This window comes from Hydra viridissima, unplaced genomic scaffold (genome assembly GCF_058129835.1).
Source record: "Hydra viridissima isolate aposymbiotic clone 2 unplaced genomic scaffold, HvirCarnegie_v1 scaffold_29, whole genome shotgun sequence".
Lineage (NCBI taxonomy): Eukaryota > Metazoa > Cnidaria > Hydrozoa > Anthoathecata > Hydridae > Hydra > Hydra viridissima.
The window spans coordinates 157845-178875 of record NW_028324324.1 but is presented as its reverse complement, the minus strand read 5'-3'; the positions used below and the strand labels follow the sequence as shown (position 1 = coordinate 178875).

General features: G+C 37.9%; 9 non-coding genes across 9 annotated transcripts; 3 read left to right on the top strand and 6 right to left on the bottom strand.

The window, feature by feature from the left end:
- The first annotated feature begins 1269 nt into the window (after nucleotides 1-1269).
- LOC149876210 (5S ribosomal RNA) lies at nucleotides 1270-1388 on the top strand. The gene has a single exon (XR_016448907.1). It is a non-coding gene; the product is annotated as a 5S ribosomal RNA (ribosomal RNA).
- A 1437-nt stretch (nucleotides 1389-2825) lies between these two features.
- Nucleotides 2826-2989, bottom strand: LOC149876209 (U1 spliceosomal RNA). Its single transcript, XR_016448880.1, has one exon. It is a non-coding gene; the product is annotated as a U1 spliceosomal RNA (small nuclear RNA).
- A 110-nt stretch (nucleotides 2990-3099) lies between these two features.
- Nucleotides 3100-3291, bottom strand: LOC149876208 (U2 spliceosomal RNA). The gene has a single exon (XR_016448865.1). It is a non-coding gene; the product is annotated as a U2 spliceosomal RNA (small nuclear RNA).
- A 5867-nt stretch (nucleotides 3292-9158) lies between these two features.
- Nucleotides 9159-9277, top strand: LOC149876207 (5S ribosomal RNA). Its single transcript, XR_016448906.1, has one exon. It is a non-coding gene; the product is annotated as a 5S ribosomal RNA (ribosomal RNA).
- A 1435-nt stretch (nucleotides 9278-10712) lies between these two features.
- On the bottom strand, nucleotides 10713-10876 carry LOC149876206 (U1 spliceosomal RNA). Its single transcript, XR_016448879.1, has one exon. It is a non-coding gene; the product is annotated as a U1 spliceosomal RNA (small nuclear RNA).
- Nucleotides 10877-10986: 110 nt separating this feature from the next.
- Nucleotides 10987-11178, bottom strand: LOC149876205 (U2 spliceosomal RNA). The gene has a single exon (XR_016448864.1). It is a non-coding gene; the product is annotated as a U2 spliceosomal RNA (small nuclear RNA).
- Nucleotides 11179-17048: 5870 nt separating this feature from the next.
- On the top strand, nucleotides 17049-17167 carry LOC149876204 (5S ribosomal RNA). Its single transcript, XR_016448905.1, has one exon. It is a non-coding gene; the product is annotated as a 5S ribosomal RNA (ribosomal RNA).
- Nucleotides 17168-18601: 1434 nt separating this feature from the next.
- LOC149876203 (U1 spliceosomal RNA) lies at nucleotides 18602-18765 on the bottom strand. Its single transcript, XR_016448877.1, has one exon. It is a non-coding gene; the product is annotated as a U1 spliceosomal RNA (small nuclear RNA).
- Nucleotides 18766-18875: 110 nt separating this feature from the next.
- LOC149876202 (U2 spliceosomal RNA) lies at nucleotides 18876-19067 on the bottom strand. Its single transcript, XR_016448863.1, has one exon. It is a non-coding gene; the product is annotated as a U2 spliceosomal RNA (small nuclear RNA).
- Between the last annotated feature and the right edge of the window lie 1964 nt (nucleotides 19068-21031).

Sequence of the window (21031 nt, the reverse complement as noted above, 5' to 3'; positions counted from 1 at the left end):
TGCGTCTAATGTTTTTAAAAGATGCGTGGCTATAAAAATAGCCGTTTGAGCGGATTTTGATCTACTTACTGCTGGTGTACTTGGTAACAGCCTTGGTGCCTTCGCTCACTGCGTGTTTAGCAAGTTCACCGGGAAGTAAAAGGCGCACGGCGGTTTGAATTTCACGCGAAGAGATCGTAGATTTCTTATTTTGAAGGGCGAGCCGCGAAGCTTCAGAAGCAATTCTTTCGAAAATGTCGTTCACGAAAGAATTCATGATGCTCATTGCTTTAGAAGAAACACCGACATCAGGGTGAACTTGCTTCAGGACGTTGTAAATGTAAATGGCATAAGACTCTCGTCTCTTTCTCTTGCGCTTCTTGTCACCAGTTCCAGCGATTTTACCACCTTTCTTACCGGCGCGCTTCTCGCCTTTTTTCGCCACCTTTGGCGCTTGTTTTCCTCCGGTTTTTTGTGCGTCTGACATTTCGACGGGCCTAACAGTAAAAATTCTTTTCGTTTGTTTTCATTGCATTGCAACTGGATTTAATTTAAGATAAAGTTGTAGCCTCCAACTTGAAAACTCTTGCGTCATATGCACTTCTATTGGTTCTTAAAAGATTAAGTTGTTTGAGCATCGTTTATTTCTTTTTTACTATTGGTTAAAAAAAGGTTGACTTTGAGACCACTCTATTTTGATAAGAATAGCAAACTTTTTGCTGTTTAAAATAAAAAAAAGGCGCACGAGATCTCTGGTCCGTCTGTCTGTCTCTGCTTGTGTTAGAAAATAAAATGTCAGGACGTGGAAAAGGAGGAAAAGCTAAGGCCAAGGCAAAAACTCGATCTTTTAGAGCGGGTCTTCAGTTTCCTGTTGGTCGCGTTCACCGATTTTTGCGCAAAGGGCATTACGCCAATCGCATCGGTTCAGGCGCACCGGTCTACTTAGCTGCAGTTTTGGAATACCTCTCCGCCGAAATCTTAGAGTTAGCTGGTAATGCTGCACGCGATAACAAAAAAGCCAGGATCATTCCTCGTCACTTACAGCTAGCTGTTCGCAACGACGAAGAGTTAAACAAGTTGTTGTCAGGTGTTACAATTGCGAGCGGCGGTGTGTTGCCAAACATTCAAGCTGTGTTGCTTCCCAAAAAGAACGAGAAGGTTCCAAAGCCAGCAGCCCAGTAAACGGCGGTATAAACAACACAAAAGGCTATTTTCATAGCCACACATCCGTTAAAAATTATTGTTAAGGCGTTAGAAACTTTAAATTTTAAATTAAAGCCGTACACTATTGCCTACGACCATACCACGGTGAATACACCCGTTCTCGTCCGATCACGGAAGTTAAGCATCGTCGGGCCAGGGTAGTACTTGGATGGGTGACCGCCTGGGAACTCCTGGTGCCGTAGGCTTTTGCAACCGTTTACGAAAAAAAAAAAAAAAAGTCGCCAAAGGGGACTCCCTTTTCTTTACAAAATCTGCTTTTTCAGTTGACTCTAAGATACACAGAACTCATCCCCTGCAAAAGAATATGCATAAACACGGCCCTGCCTGGGTGGTGTCGATTGAAAGGGGAGCGACTGGTCGAAAGGTGTGTGAGGGCGCTTCTTCCGTCTCCGCATCTCTGAGGGAAAGAAAATGGCGCTCTTTTTCCTCGCACAAAAGCCAGAAAGCTAGTTTTGATGCTGAACAACAAGGGCAACGGTTAAAGGGACTATAGCCACCATAGTCAACGAGGGCCCAGGGGAAGTTTTCTTAAGGGGCCCTCGTTGTGATCAATTACATACCCAGGACCAATAGAAGTGTGCTCTAGTCATTAAAAATTAAAAACGAAAGTTAATGAAATCTTTTAAAAGTCAAAACTATTTAAATCTTTTAAAAAAATGATTTTTAAAATATCGTTTGTAGATACACGGGGATACCCGGGAATCTTCCCCGTCCTCTCGGCGGCCATGAAAGAAACCCTCGCAAGTCTAAAGTTGCACGATGTCAATGTTCCCTAGTTTTGTCGAAATGACGAAAAGACTGCAAAACTAGCTTTGAAGAGCAAAAATTTGTAAGATTCGTCAATCGTCGTTACGTATCTCTGGCAACGTTGCGTATTGACGTGTCAACTTGCCAAAATGTTTCGGTCGTTGTCGTTTCTTTCTAAGATCAACACGTAGGAATCAGAGCTGTTTTCATGAAAATAATGAACGGTAGTAAAAGAATGCATTTCACCGCACCAGAATCCAATATGCGATATGCATAAATGGTTGACAATTGTTGTTACTGTTGCTGCTGCTGCTGTTGTTGTTACTATTGTTACTGTTAGATCGTTATTGCTAATGCTTATTTTTTTGTGGTCGTTGCTATTGTCAGTATTACTATTATCGTTAGTTTATCGATGCTATCGTTAATTTTTGTTATTGTCGTTATTGTTATCTTCATCGTTGTCATTATTTTCGTTGTCACTATTGATATCGATTTTCTTATTGCTACTGTTTGTTATTTTAACTATTATTATCGTCATTGTTTTTTATTACAGCGACTCGTTTTCACTGTTGTGACTGTCACATTTTGTTCCGCCGTCGAGTGATTTCCGGGATTGTAACCGGTCGATCACGCTTGCTGGTTGTCACGTTGAAACGATTCTCGTCGCTCCTATGCTTATTTGGTTGCCTCTTTGCGATTCTTAGATTTTTATTGATTTTGTACAAAAAAAAAAAAAAACAAAAAAAAAAAAAACAACAACTTTTGAAATAAATAAAATTTATTTGCACTTATAGCAGACTTTGTATGCGCCTCTCAAAATATGCAGTAGACTCTTAGGGGTGAGAGGAGAGGTTTTTTTTTTAAGTCGTTAGAGGAGGGGGCGAGCGCGAACGCAGGCCCCCACTACCAGAAATTGTACGGTCGAGTTACCGACGTTAGCGGTAATCGCAGGGGTCAGCCCAGGCGAAGTGCAATGCAAGAGCCTCACCCTGGAAGAAGCCCCATGTTGATCAGGTTTACTTCCCCGTCAGGTAAGTATGCTTTTCCCGTTGTGTGGGCAGCCTCGGACGTGCCCCAATCTTCTCAATTGTGGGTTTTCGATTGCACACCGCATCGTCCCGTTTGTTTGCTTTTTTTTTTTCCTTCTCTATAGTATGGGCCGCGCTCAGCAGTAGTGCAACGCCGAGGCAACCCGCGGTCAGGGCGAGGTAAACCTACGATCCCTTGACCAAATGCCAAAAATCAGATTAATATATGAGCCGGACTATGCCGGCGTACCAGATATTAAACTGATAAGAACAGATACTACACTTGATCTTAGCCATTAGGCCGAGAAGCGATACTTTTTGCAACGACTTTGTCCCGGCTCCCTCCCTCTCAACGAAAAAACTTGTGGACATTTGAATGATCAAGTCGATGGGTAACTTTAAGTTTCAACGATGAAAACATGGCTTTCTTGTACTGCATCAATTTCACTCTAAAACATTTGGGCTTTTTTTCAAAAATAACCCAGCTTCTTTCAAAAATAACAAGCTTCTTTCAAAAATAACCCAATTAACCAAAACATAAAAAACGTTTAAAGGCTTTTAAATTTAACGCTGGGCAGCAGATGTGATCAAAGGCCAAGTTGAACAACTGAAAATCAACTCTGTATATGAGCGTCCGACAGATTTCTCTGTCAAAAAGCATTTTGAGAACCTCTGTATTTAAATGTTCTTTTCAACTGTTGTAATGACAGTACTTTAATTCATCACCAGGGTCGCCAAGAAACAGCAGAGTTTAGGAGGACTTGCTTGTCATTAGCCTCGATCCTTTCCCAAGTAGTAATTCCTCACAAAGTCTAAAAAAACAAGCTTGAAAGTTTAAAAATTGGGATGGTGCAAATTAAGTTAAGAATTTAAACTGAGTAGCAAGAAAATATTTTTCAGATACTTTAGTTATTGCAAGAAATGAACACTTTAAATGTTTACTGACAAAAAGGTAAAACAATTTTAAAAAGTGACCTAAAACATCCACTGACAAAATATCAAATGACAAATGGAAAATGAAAAAATTTATGACACTAAACCGACACAGCATTAGGTTAGCAAAGGTAAAGCATACATACCTTGCACACTGTATCTGCATTTTTCCAATCACAAACTCGCAGAGCGTGGTAAAAGTTAATGAGACCTGGAACAATAAGCAAAGTATTTTTTTTAAATATTACATTTTTTAACATATTACCTAACCTAAATTAAGCCTGCAAATGTATTTGCGTACAAATTAGAAGCTCAGGATTGATGGAGAATAAACTTAAAAATATAATTCCCAAGTCAGTTAAAAGGATGTTTACTTGTTGGCTAAAGGTCAACTTTTTCAAACTATCACTTTTAAAAAATGGTTCTGGTAAACTATCGAAGAAACATGACTTACCTTTTTCTTGAAACTTTAACTGCTTCAATATTATATGCTCTGCTAACCTAACTTAACCCTTAACCTTGCCCCAGGACAACACTCAAAATTCTCTTTCAATAACTTATTTTCAATAATCAGACTTGCTACCTGAGGCTGAGTTAACTTTAGCAGTAACTCTATAAAACATAATGTGAGAAAGCCAAACAAAAGGTTCAGTTCAAAATGTAATGAGTATGTAATTTTTTTAAAATTTTATCGCATATCTTTAATCGAATTAAAGGGATCATTCCAAAGAAGCTATAGATTGTCCAGTGAAAAGCATACCTAATTAAGCATTACTTTATTGGGGTTGTGTCAGTATAACTGTAAATGAAACAAAGCTATGAACAAACTAAAGAAATAGGTAAAAGTCTTAGAAAGATCCTATTTCTGTTTCACTCACCAATAAAATCAAGAAGAATTTCCCACTTCTTATTCATTGAGTGGGATGCTCTAAAGAGTATTGCAACTTGCATTCTGGATAATCCAGGAACTCAGAACAAACTCTGTAACTGCACTCATGAAAGTCTTTTGTGACTACTCCTTCATAAAGTTGATGCTTCTAAAAATGAAAATTTATTTTTGAAAGGATTTTTTCATCAGAAACTATTCTTAAGTATTTGAAGACTTGAAAAAGTAAAGTGGGCACAACAATAGGGGTTAAACTGCTTCAAATTTTAAAACACAAACACCAAAATAAGGTGAAAAGATTGAAAATAAAATAGCACAGTACTTTTTATTACCTTAAAGCATTCTTGAAAAATCGTTAAAAAAACTGTGTGAACTCCTCTAAACTTGTCACTTGTCTTGGTTTTGGCATCAGCTACTGTATGAGAAGATAAAACAGGATTTAATTTGTTTAGTTTCCCTTTTTTTTATTTTCTTTTTTTTTTTCGAAACAAGCTAAAAGCACCTTTTCTGCTCTTGACGCTACGCCAACACCAAAAATTTCAGTAGGACTGCGCGTAACCACTGCACCGTTGTTAAACTCAATGATATGCACTTTACCGCAAAATTAACGCACCACTTATAAATTCCGACTTATTTTGAAAAATATTACGTATTTCCCGGATTTATCAAATACAAAGTCGATAATAATGTTTATTGTGACGTCATTTGTAGGCTTTATTCCGTTTTAGTTTCCAAATTGTAGCAGCTTTTCATAAGCAGCACGTTTTGCTGTAACTAAACCTCACTTTTAAAAGAAAAGTATGTATAAAGTTAGTATGAACAGATGTGTTGCTCAATGATAACTGTCATTTGAGCAACACGTCTGTTCTGACTTCTCAACGATACATAAGCTGACATTTTAAAACCTTTTTTGGTACCTCTTGCATCGTTCATGGGAGATGGATTCCTTCTTATGTAAGATAATGCTAGACCACATACGGCGCATGTTGTTACTGAATACTTACAAAATGCTACTATTCAAGTTTTGGAGTGGCCGGCTTGCAGTCCAGATATGAACCCAATAGAGCATCTTTGGGGCATAATGGCACGCTGTGTTAGAAGTCAACATCCACCACCTAGACGAGTTGCGACAAAGTCTTATCCGCGTATGTGAAGATATCCTTCAAGAAACGATTACACCTCTAATTAAAAGAAATCCACGGTGCTGTCTGGCTGCAACAACATCAAGATGTGGCAACACTAGATATTGATAAGTCAAAAATGTTACATTTTAAGCTGTATTAGTGTGCATAACAACAATAATCATCTTAGTTTATTTTGTTACTTACCTTAATTTTATTACTTACCATATTTCTAGTTTTAGTTTGTTTTTCTTTCTTTTCTTTTCTTTTCTCACCATCCTCAAAGTCGCTTTTATTATTATCATCGAAATAACTGTGTTCATGTGTTCTATTCTTAACACGTTTGTCAAAATATATGACCACAATTAAAATAAATCGAAATGTATGTGGTGCGTTAATTTTGCGGTTAAGTGTATATTAACTAGATATTTAACTCGCGCTTTCGCAGTGAAGCATATTTTTTTGCCAAGCAAGTTTTTTTTTGCCAGCCAGAATCATAAAAACATCGATTAAAACAAACGAATTATTGTCAGTTTAAATAAAGAGGCTACCGGCTTTAAAAACTTAAAAAACTTGCTTCACAATTTCTTACGAAATTTATTTGAAGTTTTACATCTAGTTAGTATAAATATCATTGGTTTAGCTAAGAGCATAGTAACGGTTTCTGCTTACTCGCGCAGCCTAGTAAGATGGGTGCACCGCGGACGCTCAGTTGCGAATTCTTTCTTTTTTTTTTTTATCATTCCCCTTCCCGAAACCCCGAAATGAACGAAATGCGATTGGCAAGTATTTGATGCATACCTTAATACACAGTGACTAAATTGTAGTATGGTTTTTTCCGTGCCGAAACTCTGGTCGGAAGACAGTGCATCTTTTTAGATATTTTAGAGCTTGTGGGTTATCACTAGTACCCAAGCCTTTTTATGAGTCATTAAAAAAAAATTTACAAACAAAACTGTATTCTTCTTCTTCTTTTTTTTTCCGATTGTGATCAGATTATGATTTGTACTGACGATATTACACTGTGTCTACTTCCTCGGTCTTATTTTCTTACAAACATTAACAACATTTGTAGTTTCGTAACTATCCCATTGACCCTTTCATGCACCAATTATTTTTCCATAACTAACATAATCCATAAAAAATCATCTACAAAATGACAGCGGTACTATTAACTGTTTTAATTAGACTTTTTCTACACCTTGATACATTTTGATAGCTTTACAGAACGTCAGTTTTCTTTACCCGTTGATGTAACAATTTTGCTGACAACATTTGAATACTTTGAACACTTTGCCAACGCATTAAATATTCTTGCAGTCGTACTATCTTGCGTGTTTGTGATCCCCACCACTATTGAGTTTGCGTGGCAGCATAGGTATAGCGACAATCGACTAATGGATTTTTAGAAGCCAGCGTTGCTCATACACTTTCAAAAGTAGAACTGCTCTCACTAAGATTAGTCGCGCTGGTGCTATTTCATGCGCTCCAGTTAAAAAGGAGCGCCAAGCTACCGGTTGCTAAAAAACCCGCGGTAAAGAAAGCTGAAACAGCACCTAAGAAGAAAGTCGCTGCAAAGAGTGCCACCGCAAAAGTGGACAAGAAATAACCTGTACTGCTCAATCCTTCATCAAACGGCTATTTTCATAGGTACACATTTCTTTAAAACGTTGCGCGGCATTTAGGACTTTGTCAGGTAGTAACAATTACACTAATTGAGTTTGAAAGTCACAGTAACCTCACCGGTAACTGCTCCGTGCTTTTTAGGTCGATGTATATTCTAGAAAAGGGGAGTTTGAGAGCAATTTTGAAGAAGAAAAAAAAAGGTTTTAAGTTGTTCATAGCCTAGGACGGATGCAGCAGTTTAAGTGTTTTATTTTAGCAGCTAGTTTAGCTATTCTGCACTTGGCATTGTTTGCACAATTAAATATAGCGATTGCAACAGATATTTTCATTTGAACCTATTTCGTTAATGCGTCTAATGTTTTTAAAAGATGCGTGGCTATAAAAATAGCCGTTTGAGCGGATTTTGATCTACTTACTGCTGGTGTACTTGGTAACAGCCTTGGTGCCTTCGCTCACTGCGTGTTTAGCAAGTTCACCGGGAAGTAAAAGGCGCACGGCGGTTTGAATTTCACGCGAAGAGATCGTAGATTTCTTATTTTGAAGGGCGAGCCGCGAAGCTTCAGAAGCAATTCTTTCGAAAATGTCGTTCACGAAAGAATTCATGATGCTCATTGCTTTAGAAGAAACACCGACATCAGGGTGAACTTGCTTCAGGACGTTGTAAATGTAAATGGCATAAGACTCTCGTCTCTTTCTCTTGCGCTTCTTGTCACCAGTTCCAGCGATTTTACCACCTTTCTTACCGGCGCGCTTCTCGCCTTTTTTCGCCACCTTTGGCGCTTGTTTTCCTCCGGTTTTTTGTGCGTCTGACATTTCGACGGGCCTAACAGTAAAAATTCTTTTCGTTTGTTTTCATTGCATTGCAACTGGATTTAATTTAAGATAAAGTTGTAGCCTCCAACTTGAAAACTCTTGCGTCATATGCACTTCTATTGGTTCTTAAAAGATTAAGTTGTTTGAGCATCGTTTATTTCTTTTTTACTATTGGTTAAAAAAAGGTTGACTTTGAGACCACTCTATTTTGATAAGAATAGCAAACTTTTTGCTGTTTAAAATAAAAAAAAGGCGCACGAGATCTCTGGTCCGTCTGTCTGTCTCTGCTTGTGTTAGAAAATAAAATGTCAGGACGTGGAAAAGGAGGAAAAGCTAAGGCCAAGGCAAAAACGATCTTTTAGAGCGGGTCTTCAGTTTCCTGTTGGTCGCGTTCACCGATTTTTGCGCAAAGGGCATTACGCCAATCGCATCGGTTCAGGCGCACCGGTCTACTTAGCTGCAGTTTTGGAATACCTCTCCGCCGAAATCTTAGAGTTAGCTGGTAATGCTGCACGCGATAACAAAAAAGCCAGGATCATTCCTCGTCACTTACAGCTAGCTGTTCGCAACGACGAAGAGTTAAACAAGTTGTTGTCAGGTGTTACAATTGCGAGCGGCGGTGTGTTGCCAAACATTCAAGCTGTGTTGCTTCCCAAAAAGAACGAGAAGGTTCCAAAGCCAGCAGCCCAGTAAACGGCGGTATAAACAACACAAAAGGCTATTTTCATAGCCACACATCCGTTAAAAATTATTGTTAAGGCGTTAGAAACTTTAAATTTTAAATTAAAGCCGTACACTATTGCCTACGACCATACCACGGTGAATACACCCGTTCTCGTCCGATCACGGAAGTTAAGCATCGTCGGGCCAGGGTAGTACTTGGATGGGTGACCGCCTGGGAACTCCTGGTGCCGTAGGCTTTTGCAACCGTTTACGAAAAAAAAAAAAAAAAGTCGCCAAAGGGGACTCCCTTTTCTTTACAAAATCTGCTTTTTCAGTTGACTCTAAGATACACAGAACTCATCCCCTGCAAAAGAATATGCATAAACACGGCCCTGCCTGGGTGGTGTCGATTGAAAGGGGAGCGACTGGTCGAAAGGTGTGTGAGGGCGCTTCTTCCGTCTCCGCATCTCTGAGGGAAAGAAAATGGCGCTCTTTTTCCTCGCACAAAAGCCAGAAAGCTAGTTTTGATGCTGAACAACAAGGGCAACGGTTAAAGGGACTATAGCCACCATAGTCAACGAGGGCCCAGGGGAAGTTTTCTTAAGGGGCCCTCGTTGTGATCAATTACATACCCAGGACCAATAGAAGTGTGCTCTAGTCATTAAAAATTAAAAACGAAAGTTAATGAAATCTTTTAAAAGTCAAAACTATTTAAATCTTTTAAAAAAATGATTTTTAAAATATCGTTTGTAGATACACGGGGATACCCGGGAATCTTCCCCGTCCTCTCGGCGGCCATGAAAGAAACCCTCGCAAGTCTAAAGTTGCACGATGTCAATGTTCCCTAGTTTTGTCGAAATGACGAAAAGACTGCAAAACTAGCTTTGAAGAGCAAAAATTTGTAAGATTCGTCAATCGTCGTTACGTATCTCTGGCAACGTTGCGTATTGACGTGTCAACTTGCCAAAATGTTTCGGTCGTTGTCGTTTCTTTCTAAGATCAACACGTAGGAATCAGAGCTGTTTTCATGAAAATAATGAACGGTAGTAAAAGAATGCATTTCACCGCACCAGAATCCAATATGCGATATGCATAAATGGTTGACAATTGTTGTTACTGTTGCTGCTGCTGTTGTTGTTACTATTGTTACTGTTAGATCGTTATTGCTAATGCTTATTTTTTTGTGGTCGTTGCTATTGTCAGTATTACTATTATCGTTAGTTTATCGATGCTATCGTTAATTTTTGTTATTGTCGTTATTGTTATCTTCATCGTTGTCATTATTTTCGTTGTCACTATTGATATCGATTTTCTTATTGCTACTGTTTGTTATTTTAACTATTATTATCGTCATTGTTTTTTATTACAGCGACTCGTTTTCACTGTTGTGACTGTCACATTTTGTTCCGCCGTCGAGTGATTTCCGGGATTGTAACCGGTCGATCACGCTTGCTGGTTGTCACGTTGAAACGATTCTCGTCGCTCCTATGCTTATTTGGTTGCCTCTTTGCGATTCTTAGATTTTTATTGATTTTGTACAAAAAAAAAAAAAAAACAAAAAAAAAAAAAACAACAACTTTTGAAATAAATAAAATTTATTTGCACTTATAGCAGACTTTGTATGCGCCTCTCAAAATATGCAGTAGACTCTTAGGGGTGAGAGGAGAGGTTTTTTTTTTAAGTCGTTAGAGGAGGGGGCGAGCGCGAACGCAGGCCCCCACTACCAGAAATTGTACGGTCGAGTTACCGACGTTAGCGGTAATCGCAGGGGTCAGCCCAGGCGAAGTGCAATGCAAGAGCCTCACCCTGGAAGAAGCCCCATGTTGATCAGGTTTACTTCCCCGTCAGGTAAGTATGCTTTTCCCGTTGTGTGGGCAGCCTCGGACGTGCCCCAATCTTCTCAATTGTGGGTTTTCGATTGCACACCGCATCGTCCCGTTTGTTTGCTTTTTTTTTTTCCTTCTCTATAGTATGGGCCGCGCTCAGCAGTAGTGCAACGCCGAGGCAACCCGCGGTCAGGGCGAGGTAAACCTACGATCCCTTGACCAAATGCCAAAAATCAGATTAATATATGAGCCGGACTATGCCGGCGTACCAGATATTAAACTGATAAGAACAGATACTACACTTGATCTTAGCCATTAGGCCGAGAAGCGATACTTTTTGCAACGACTTTGTCCCGGCTCCCTCCCTCTCAACGAAAAAACTTGTGGACATTTGAATGATCAAGTCGATGGGTAACTTTAAGTTTCAACGATGAAAACATGGCTTTCTTGTACTGCATCAATTTCACTCTAAAACATTTGGGCTTTTTTTCAAAAATAACCCAGCTTCTTTCAAAAATAACAAGCTTCTTTCAAAAATAACCCAATTAACCAAAACATAAAAAACGTTTAAAGGCTTTTAAATTTAACGCTGGGCAGCAGATGTGATCAAAGGCCAAGTTGAACAACTGAAAATCAACTCTGTATATGAGCGTCCGACAGATTTCTCTGTCAAAAAGCATTTTGAGAACCTCTGTATTTAAATGTTCTTTTCAACTGTTGTAATGACAGTACTTTAATTCATCACCAGGGTCGCCAAGAAACAGCAGAGTTTAGGAGGACTTGCTTGTCATTAGCCTCGATCCTTTCCCAAGTAGTAATTCCTCACAAAGTCTAAAAAAACAAGCTTGAAAGTTTAAAAATTGGGATGGTGCAAATTAAGTTAAGAATTTAAACTGAGTAGCAAGAAAATATTTTTCAGATACTTTAGTTATTGCAAGAAATGAACACTTTAAATGTTTACTGACAAAAAGGTAAAACAATTTTAAAAAGTGACCTAAAACATCCACTGACAAAATATCAAATGACAAATGGAAAATGAAAAAATTTATGACACTAAACCGACACAGCATTAGGTTAGCAAAGGTAAAGCATACATACCTTGCACACTGTATCTGCATTTTTCCAATCACAAACTCGCAGAGCGTGGTAAAAGTTAATGAGACCTGGAACAATAAGCAAAGTATTTTTTTTAAATATTACATTTTTTAACATATTACCTAACCTAAATTAAGCCTGCAAATGTATTTGCGTACAAATTAGAAGCTCAGGATTGATGGAGAATAAACTTAAAAATATAATTCCCAAGTCAGTTAAAAGGATGTTTACTTGTTGGCTAAAGGTCAACTTTTTCAAACTATCACTTTTAAAAAATGGTTCTGGTAAACTATCGAAGAAACATGACTTACCTTTTTCTTGAAACTTTAACTGCTTCAATATTATATGCTCTGCTAACCTAACTTAACCCTTAACCTTGCCCCAGGACAACACTCAAAATTCTCTTTCAATAACTTATTTTCAATAATCAGACTTGCTACCTGAGGCTGAGTTAACTTTAGCAGTAACTCTATAAAACATAATGTGAGAAAGCCAAACAAAAGGTTCAGTTCAAAATGTAATGAGTATGTAATTTTTTTAAAATTTTATCGCATATCTTTAATCGAATTAAAGGGATCATTCCAAAGAAGCTATAGATTGTCCAGTGAAAAGCATACCTAATTAAGCATTACTTTATTGGGGTTGTGTCAGTATAACTGTAAATGAAACAAAGCTATGAACAAACTAAAGAAATAGGTAAAAGTCTTAGAAAGATCCTATTTCTGTTTCACTCACCAATAAAATCAAGAAGAATTTCCCACTTCTTATTCATTGAGTGGGATGCTCTAAAGAGTATTGCAACTTGCATTCTGGATAATCCAGGAACTCAGAACAAACTCTGTAACTGCACTCATGAAAGTCTTTTGTGACTACTCCTTCATAAAGTTGATGCTTCTAAAAATGAAAATTTATTTTTGAAAGGATTTTTTCATCAGAAACTATTCTTAAGTATTTGAAGACTTGAAAAAGTAAAGTGGGCACAACAATAGGGGTTAAACTGCTTCAAATTTTAAAACACAAACACCAAAATAAGGTGAAAAGATTGAAAATAAAATAGCACAGTACTTTTTATTACCTTAAAGCATTCTTGAAAAATCGTTAAAAAAACTGTGTGAACTCCTCTAAACTTGTCACTTGTCTTGGTTTTGGCATCAGCTACTGTATGAGAAGATAAAACAGGATTTAATTTGTTTAGTTTCCCTTTTTTTTATTTTCTTTTTTTTTTTCGAAACAAGCTAAAAGCACCTTTTCTGCTCTTGACGCTACGCCAACACCAAAAATTTCAGTAGGACTGCGCGTAACCACTGCACCGTTGTTAAACTCAATGATATGCACTTTACCGCAAAATTAACGCACCACTTATAAATTCCGACTTATTTTGAAAAATATTACGTATTTCCCGGATTTATCAAATACAAAGTCGATAATAATGTTTATTGTGACGTCATTTGTAGGCTTTATTCCGTTTTAGTTTCCAAATTGTAGCAGCTTTTCATAAGCAGCACGTTTTGCTGTAACTAAACCTCACTTTTAAAAGAAAAGTATGTATAAAGTTAGTATGAACAGATGTGTTGCTCAATGATAACTGTCATTTGAGCAACACGTCTGTTCTGACTTCTCAACGATACATAAGCTGACATTTTAAAACCTTTTTTGGTACCTCTTGCATCGTTCATGGGAGATGGATTCCTTCTTATGTAAGATAATGCTAGACCACATACGGCGCATGTTGTTACTGAATACTTACAAAATGCTACTATTCAAGTTTTGGAGTGGCCGGCTTGCAGTCCAGATATGAACCCAATAGAGCATCTTTGGGGCATAATGGCACGCTGTGTTAGAAGTCAACATCCACCACCTAGACGAGTTGCGACAAAGTCTTATCCGCGTATGTGAAGATATCCTTCAAGAAACGATTACACCTCTAATTAAAAGAAATCCACGGTGCTGTCTGGCTGCAACAACATCAAGATGTGGCAACACTAGATATTGATAAGTCAAAAATGTTACATTTTAAGCTGTATTAGTGTGCATAACAACAATAATCATCTTAGTTTATTTTGTTACTTACCTTAATTTTATTACTTACCATATTTCTAGTTTTAGTTTGTTTTTCTTTCTTTTCTTTTCTTTTCTCACCATCCTCAAAGTCGCTTTTATTATTATCATCGAAATAACTGTGTTCATGTGTTCTATTCTTAACACGTTTGTCAAAATATATGACCACAATTAAAATAAATCGAAATGTATGTGGTGCGTTAATTTTGCGGTTAAGTGTATATTAACTAGATATTTAACTCGCGCTTTCGCAGTGAAGCATATTTTTTTGCCAAGCAAGTTTTTTTTTGCCAGCCAGAATCATAAAAACATCGATTAAAACAAACGAATTATTGTCAGTTTAAATAAAGAGGCTACCGGCTTTAAAAACTTAAAAAACTTGCTTCACAATTTCTTACGAAATTTATTTGAAGTTTTACATCTAGTTAGTATAAATATCATTGGTTTAGCTAAGAGCATAGTAACGGTTTCTGCTTACTCGCGCAGCCTAGTAAGATGGGTGCACCGCGGACGCTCAGTTGCGAATTCTTTCTTTTTTTTTTTTATCATTCCCCTTCCCGAAACCCCGAAATGAACGAAATGCGATTGGCAAGTATTTGATGCATACCTTAATACACAGTGACTAAATTGTAGTATGTGTTTTTTCCGTGCCGAAACTCTGGTCGGAAGACAGTGCATCTTTTTAGATATTTTAGAGCTTGTGGGTTATCACTAGTACCCAAGCCTTTTTATGAGTCATTAAAAAAAAATTTACAAACAAAACTGTATTCTTCTTCTTCTTTTTTTTTCCGATTGTGATCAGATTATGATTTGTACTGACGATATTACACTGTGTCTACTTCCTCGGTCTTATTTTCTTACAAACATTAACAACATTTGTAGTTTCGTAACTATCCCATTGACCCTTTCATGCACCAATTATTTTTCCATAACTAACATAATCCATAAAAAATCATCTACAAAATGACAGCGGTACTATTAACTGTTTTAATTAGACTTTTTCTACACCTTGATACATTTTGATAGCTTTACAGAACGTCAGTTTTCTTTACCCGTTGATGTAACAATTTTGCTGACAACATTTGAATACTTTGAACACTTTGCCAACGCATTAAATATTCTTGCAGTCGTACTATCTTGCGTGTTTGTGATCCCCACCACTATTGAGTTTGCGTGGCAGCATAGGTATAGCGACAATCGACTAATGGATTTTTAGAAGCCAGCGTTGCTCATACACTTTCAAAAGTAGAACTGCTCTCACTAAGATTAGTCGCGCTGGTGCTATTTCATGCGCTCCAGTTAAAAAGGAGCGCCAAGCTACCGGTTGCTAAAAAACCCGCGGTAAAGAAAGCTGAAACAGCACCTAAGAAGAAAGTCGCTGCAAAGAGTGCCACCGCAAAAGTGGACAAGAAATAACCTGTACTGCTCAATCCTTCATCAAACGGCTATTTTCATAGGTACACATTTCTTTAAAACGTTGCGCGGCATTTAGGACTTTGTCAGGTAGTAACAATTACACTAATTGAGTTTGAAAGTCACAGTAACCTCACCGGTAACTGCTCCGTGCTTTTTAGGTCGATGTATATTCTAGAAAAGGGGAGTTTGAGAGCAATTTTGAAGAAGAAAAAAAAAGGTTTTAAGTTGTTCATAGCCTAGGACGGATGCAGCAGTTTAAGTGTTTTATTTTAGCAGCTAGTTTAGCTATTCTGCACTTGGCATTGTTTGCACAATTAAATATAGCGATTGCAACAGATATTTTCATTTGAACCTATTTCGTTAATGCGTCTAATGTTTTTAAAAGATGCGTGGCTATAAAAATAGCCGTTTGAGCGGATTTTGATCTACTTACTGCTGGTGTACTTGGTAACAGCCTTGGTGCCTTCGCTCACTGCGTGTTTAGCAAGTTCACCGGGAAGTAAAAGGCGCACGGCGGTTTGAATTTCACGCGAAGAGATCGTAGATTTCTTATTTTGAAGGGCGAGCCGCGAAGCTTCAGAAGCAATTCTTTCGAAAATGTCGTTCACGAAAGAATTCATGATGCTCATTGCTTTAGAAGAAACACCGACATCAGGGTGAACTTGCTTCAGGACGTTGTAAATGTAAATGGCATAAGACTCTCGTCTCTTTCTCTTGCGCTTCTTGTCACCAGTTCCAGCGATTTTACCACCTTTCTTACCGGCGCGCTTCTCGCCTTTTTTCGCCACCTTTGGCGCTTGTTTTCCTCCGGTTTTTTGTGCGTCTGACATTTCGACGGGCCTAACAGTAAAAATTCTTTTCGTTTGTTTTCATTGCATTGCAACTGGATTTAATTTAAGATAAAGTTGTAGCCTCCAACTTGAAAACTCTTGCGTCATATGCACTTCTATTGGTTCTTAAAAGATTAAGTTGTTTGAGCATCGTTTATTTCTTTTTTACTATTGGTTAAAAAAAGGTTGACTTTGAGACCACTCTATTTTGATAAGAATAGCAAACTTTTTGCTGTTTAAAATAAAAAAAAGGCGCACGAGATCTCTGGTCCGTCTGTCTGTCTCTGCTTGTGTTAGAAAATAAAATGTCAGGACGTGGAAAAGGAGGAAAAGCTAAGGCCAAGGCAAAAACTCGATCTTTTAGAGCGGGTCTTCAGTTTCCTGTTGGTCGCGTTCACCGATTTTTGCGCAAAGGGCATTACGCCAATCGCATCGGTTCAGGCGCACCGGTCTACTTAGCTGCAGTTTTGGAATACCTCTCCGCCGAAATCTTAGAGTTAGCTGGTAATGCTGCACGCGATAACAAAAAAGCCAGGATCATTCCTCGTCACTTACAGCTAGCTGTTCGCAACGACGAAGAGTTAAACAAGTTGTTGTCAGGTGTTACAATTGCGAGCGGCGGTGTGTTGCCAAACATTCAAGCTGTGTTGCTTCCCAAAAAGAACGAGAAGGTTCCAAAGCCAGCAGCCCAGTAAACGGCGGTATAAACAACACAAAAGGCTATTTTCATAGCCACACATCCGTTAAAAATTATTGTTAAGGCGTTAGAAACTTTAAATTTTAAATTAAAGCCGTACACTATTGCCTACGACCATACCACGGTGAATACACCCGTTCTCGTCCGATCACGGAAGTTAAGCATCGTCGGGCCAGGGTAGTACTTGGATGGGTGACCGCCTGGGAACTCCTGGTGCCGTAGGCTTTTGCAACCGTTTACGAAAAAAAAAAAAAAAAGTCGCCAAAGGGGACTCCCTTTTCTTTACAAAATCTGCTTTTTCAGTTGACTCTAAGATACACAGAACTCATCCCCTGCAAAAGAATATGCATAAACACGGCCCTGCCTGGGTGGTGTCGATTGAAAGGGGAGCGACTGGTCGAAAGGTGTGTGAGGGCGCTTCTTCCGTCTCCGCATCTCTGAGGGAAAGAAAATGGCGCTCTTTTTCCTCGCACAAAAGCCAGAAAGCTAGTTTTGATGCTGAACAACAAGGGCAACGGTTAAAGGGACTATAGCCACCATAGTCAACGAGGGCCCAGGGGAAGTTTTCTTAAGGGGCCCTCGTTGTGATCAATTACATACCCAGGACCAATAGAAGTGTGCTCTAGTCATTAAAAATTAAAAACGAAAGTTAATGAAATCTTTTAAAAGTCAAAACTATTTAAATCTTTTAAAAAAATGATTTTTAAAATATCGTTTGTAGATACACGGGGATACCCGGGAATCTTCCCCGTCCTCTCGGCGGCCATGAAAGAAACCCTCGCAAGTCTAAAGTTGCACGATGTCAATGTTCCCTAGTTTTGTCGAAATGACGAAAAGACTGCAAAACTAGCTTTGAAGAGCAAAAATTTGTAAGATTCGTCAATCGTCGTTACGTATCTCTGGCAACGTTGCGTATTGACGTGTCAACTTGCCAAAATGTTTCGGTCGTTGTCGTTTCTTTCTAAGATCAACACGTAGGAATCAGAGCTGTTTTCATGAAAATAATGAACGGTAGTAAAAGAATGCATTTCACCGCACCAGAATCCAATATGCGATATGCATAAATGGTTGACAATTGTTGTTACTGTTGCTGCTGCTGTTGTTGTTACTATTGTTACTGTTAGATCGTTATTGCTAATGCTTATTTTTTTGTGGTCGTTGCTATTGTCAGTATTACTATTATCGTTAGTTTATCGATGCTATCGTTAATTTTTGTTATTGTCGTTATTGTTATCTTCATCGTTGTCATTATTTTCGTTGTCACTATTGATATCGATTTTCTTATTGCTACTGTTTGTTATTTTAACTATTATTATCGTCATTGTTTTTTATTACAGCGACTCGTTTTCACTGTTGTGACTGTCACATTTTGTTCCGCCGTCGAGTGATTTCCGGGATTGTAACCGGTCGATCACGCTTGCTGGTTGTCACGTTGAAACGATTCTCGTCGCTCCTATGCTTATTTGGTTGCCTCTTTGCGATTCTTAGATTTTTATTGATTTTGTACAAAAAAAAAAAAAAACAAAAAAAAAAAAAACAACAACTTTTGAAATAAATAAAATTTATTTGCACTTATAGCAGACTTTGTATGCGCCTCTCAAAATATGCAGTAGACTCTTAGGGGTGAGAGGAGAGGTTTTTTTTTTAAGTCGTTAGAGGAGGGGGCGAGCGCGAACGCAGGCCCCCACTACCAGAAATTGTACGGTCGAGTTACCGACGTTAGCGGTAATCGCAGGGGTCAGCCCAGGCGAAGTGCAATGCAAGAGCCTCACCCTGGAAGAAGCCCCATGTTGATCAGGTTTACTTCCCCGTCAGGTAAGTATGCTTTTCCCGTTGTGTGGGCAGCCTCGGACGTGCCCCAATCTTCTCAATTGTGGGTTTTCGATTGCACACCGCATCGTCCCGTTTGTTTGCTTTTTTTTTTTCCTTCTCTATAGTATGGGCCGCGCTCAGCAGTAGTGCAACGCCGAGGCAACCCGCGGTCAGGGCGAGGTAAACCTACGATCCCTTGACCAAATGCCAAAAATCAGATTAATATATGAGCCGGACTATGCCGGCGTACCAGATATTAAACTGATAAGAACAGATACTACACTTGATCTTAGCCATTAGGCCGAGAAGCGATACTTTTTGCAACGACTTTGTCCCGGCTCCCTCCCTCTCAACGAAAAAACTTGTGGACATTTGAATGATCAAGTCGATGGGTAACTTTAAGTTTCAACGATGAAAACATGGCTTTCTTGTACTGCATCAATTTCACTCTAAAACATTTGGGCTTTTTTTCAAAAATAACCCAGCTTCTTTCAAAAATAACAAGCTTCTTTCAAAAATAACCCAATTAACCAAAACATAAAAAACGTTTAAAGGCTTTTAAATTTAACGCTGGGCAGCAGATGTGATCAAAGGCCAAGTTGAACAACTGAAAATCAACTCTGTATATGAGCGTCCGACAGATTTCTCTGTCAAAAAGCATTTTGAGAACCTCTGTATTTAAATGTTCTTTTCAACTGTTGTAATGACAGTACTTTAATTCATCACCAGGGTCGCCAAGAAACAGCAGAGTTTAGGAGGACTTGCTTGTCATTAGCCTCGATCCTTTCCCAAGTAGTAATTCCTCACAAAGTCTAAAAAAACAAGCTTGAAAGTTTAAAAATTGGGATGGTGCAAATTAAGTTAAGAATTTAAACTGAGTAGCAAGAAAATATTTTTCAGATACTTTAGTTATTGCAAGAAATGAACACTTTAAATGTTTACTGACAAAAAGGTAAAACAATTTTAAAAAGTGACCTAAAACATCCACTGACAAAATATCAAATGACAAATGGAAAATGAAAAAATTTATGACACTAAACCGACACAGCATTAGGTTAGCAAAGGTAAAGCATACATACCTTGCACACTGTATCTGCATTTTTCCAATCACAAACTCGCAGAGCGTGGTAAAAGTTAATGAGACCTGGAACAATAAGCAAAGTATTTTTTTTAAATATTACATTTTTTAACATATTACCTAACCTAAATTAAGCCTGCAAATGTATTTGCGTACAAATTAGAAGCTCAGGATTGATGGAGAATAAACTTAAAAATATAATTCCCAAGTCAGTTAAAAGGATGTTTACTTGTTGGCTAAAGGTCAACTTTTTCAAACTATCACTTTTAAAAAATGGTTCTGGTAAACTATCGAAGAAACATGACTTACCTTTTTCTTGAAACTTTAACTGCTTCAATATTATATGCTCTGCTAACCTAACTTAACCCTTAACCTTGCCCCAGGACAACACTCAAAATTCTCTTTCAATAACTTATTTTCAATAATCAGACTTGCTACCTGAGGCTGAGTTAACTTTAGCAGTAACTCTATAAAACATAATGTGAGAAAGCCAAACAAAAGGTTCAGTTCAAAATGTAATGAGTATGTAATTTTTTTAAAATTTTATCGCATATCTTTAATCGAATTAAAGGGATCATTCCAAAGAAGCTATAGATTGTCCAGTGAAAAGCATACCTAATTAAGCATTACTTTATTGGGGTTGTGTCAGTATAACTGTAAATGAAACAAAGCTATGAACAAACTAAAGAAATAGGTAAAAGTCTTAGAAAGATCCTATTTCTGTTTCACTCACCAATAAAATCAAGAAGAATTTCCCACTTCTTATTCATTGAGTGGGATGCTCTAAAGAGTATTGCAACTTGCATTCTGGATAATCCAGGAACTCAGAACAAACTCTGTAACTGCACTCATGAAAGTCTTTTGTGACTACTCCTTCATAAAGTTGATGCTTCTAAAAATGAAAATTTATTTTTGAAAGGATTTTTTCATCAGAAACTATTCTTAAGTATTTGAAGACTTGAAAAAGTAAAGTGGGCACAACAATAGGGGTTAAACTGCTTCAAATTTTAAAACACAAACACCAAAATAAGGTGAAAAGATTGAAAATAAAATAGCACAGTACTTTTTATTACCTTAAAGCATTCTTGAAAAATCGTTAAAAAAACTGTGTGAACTCCTCTAAACTTGTCACTTGTCTTGGTTTTGGCATCAGCTACTGTATGAGAAGATAAAACAGGATTTAATTTGTTTAGTTTCCC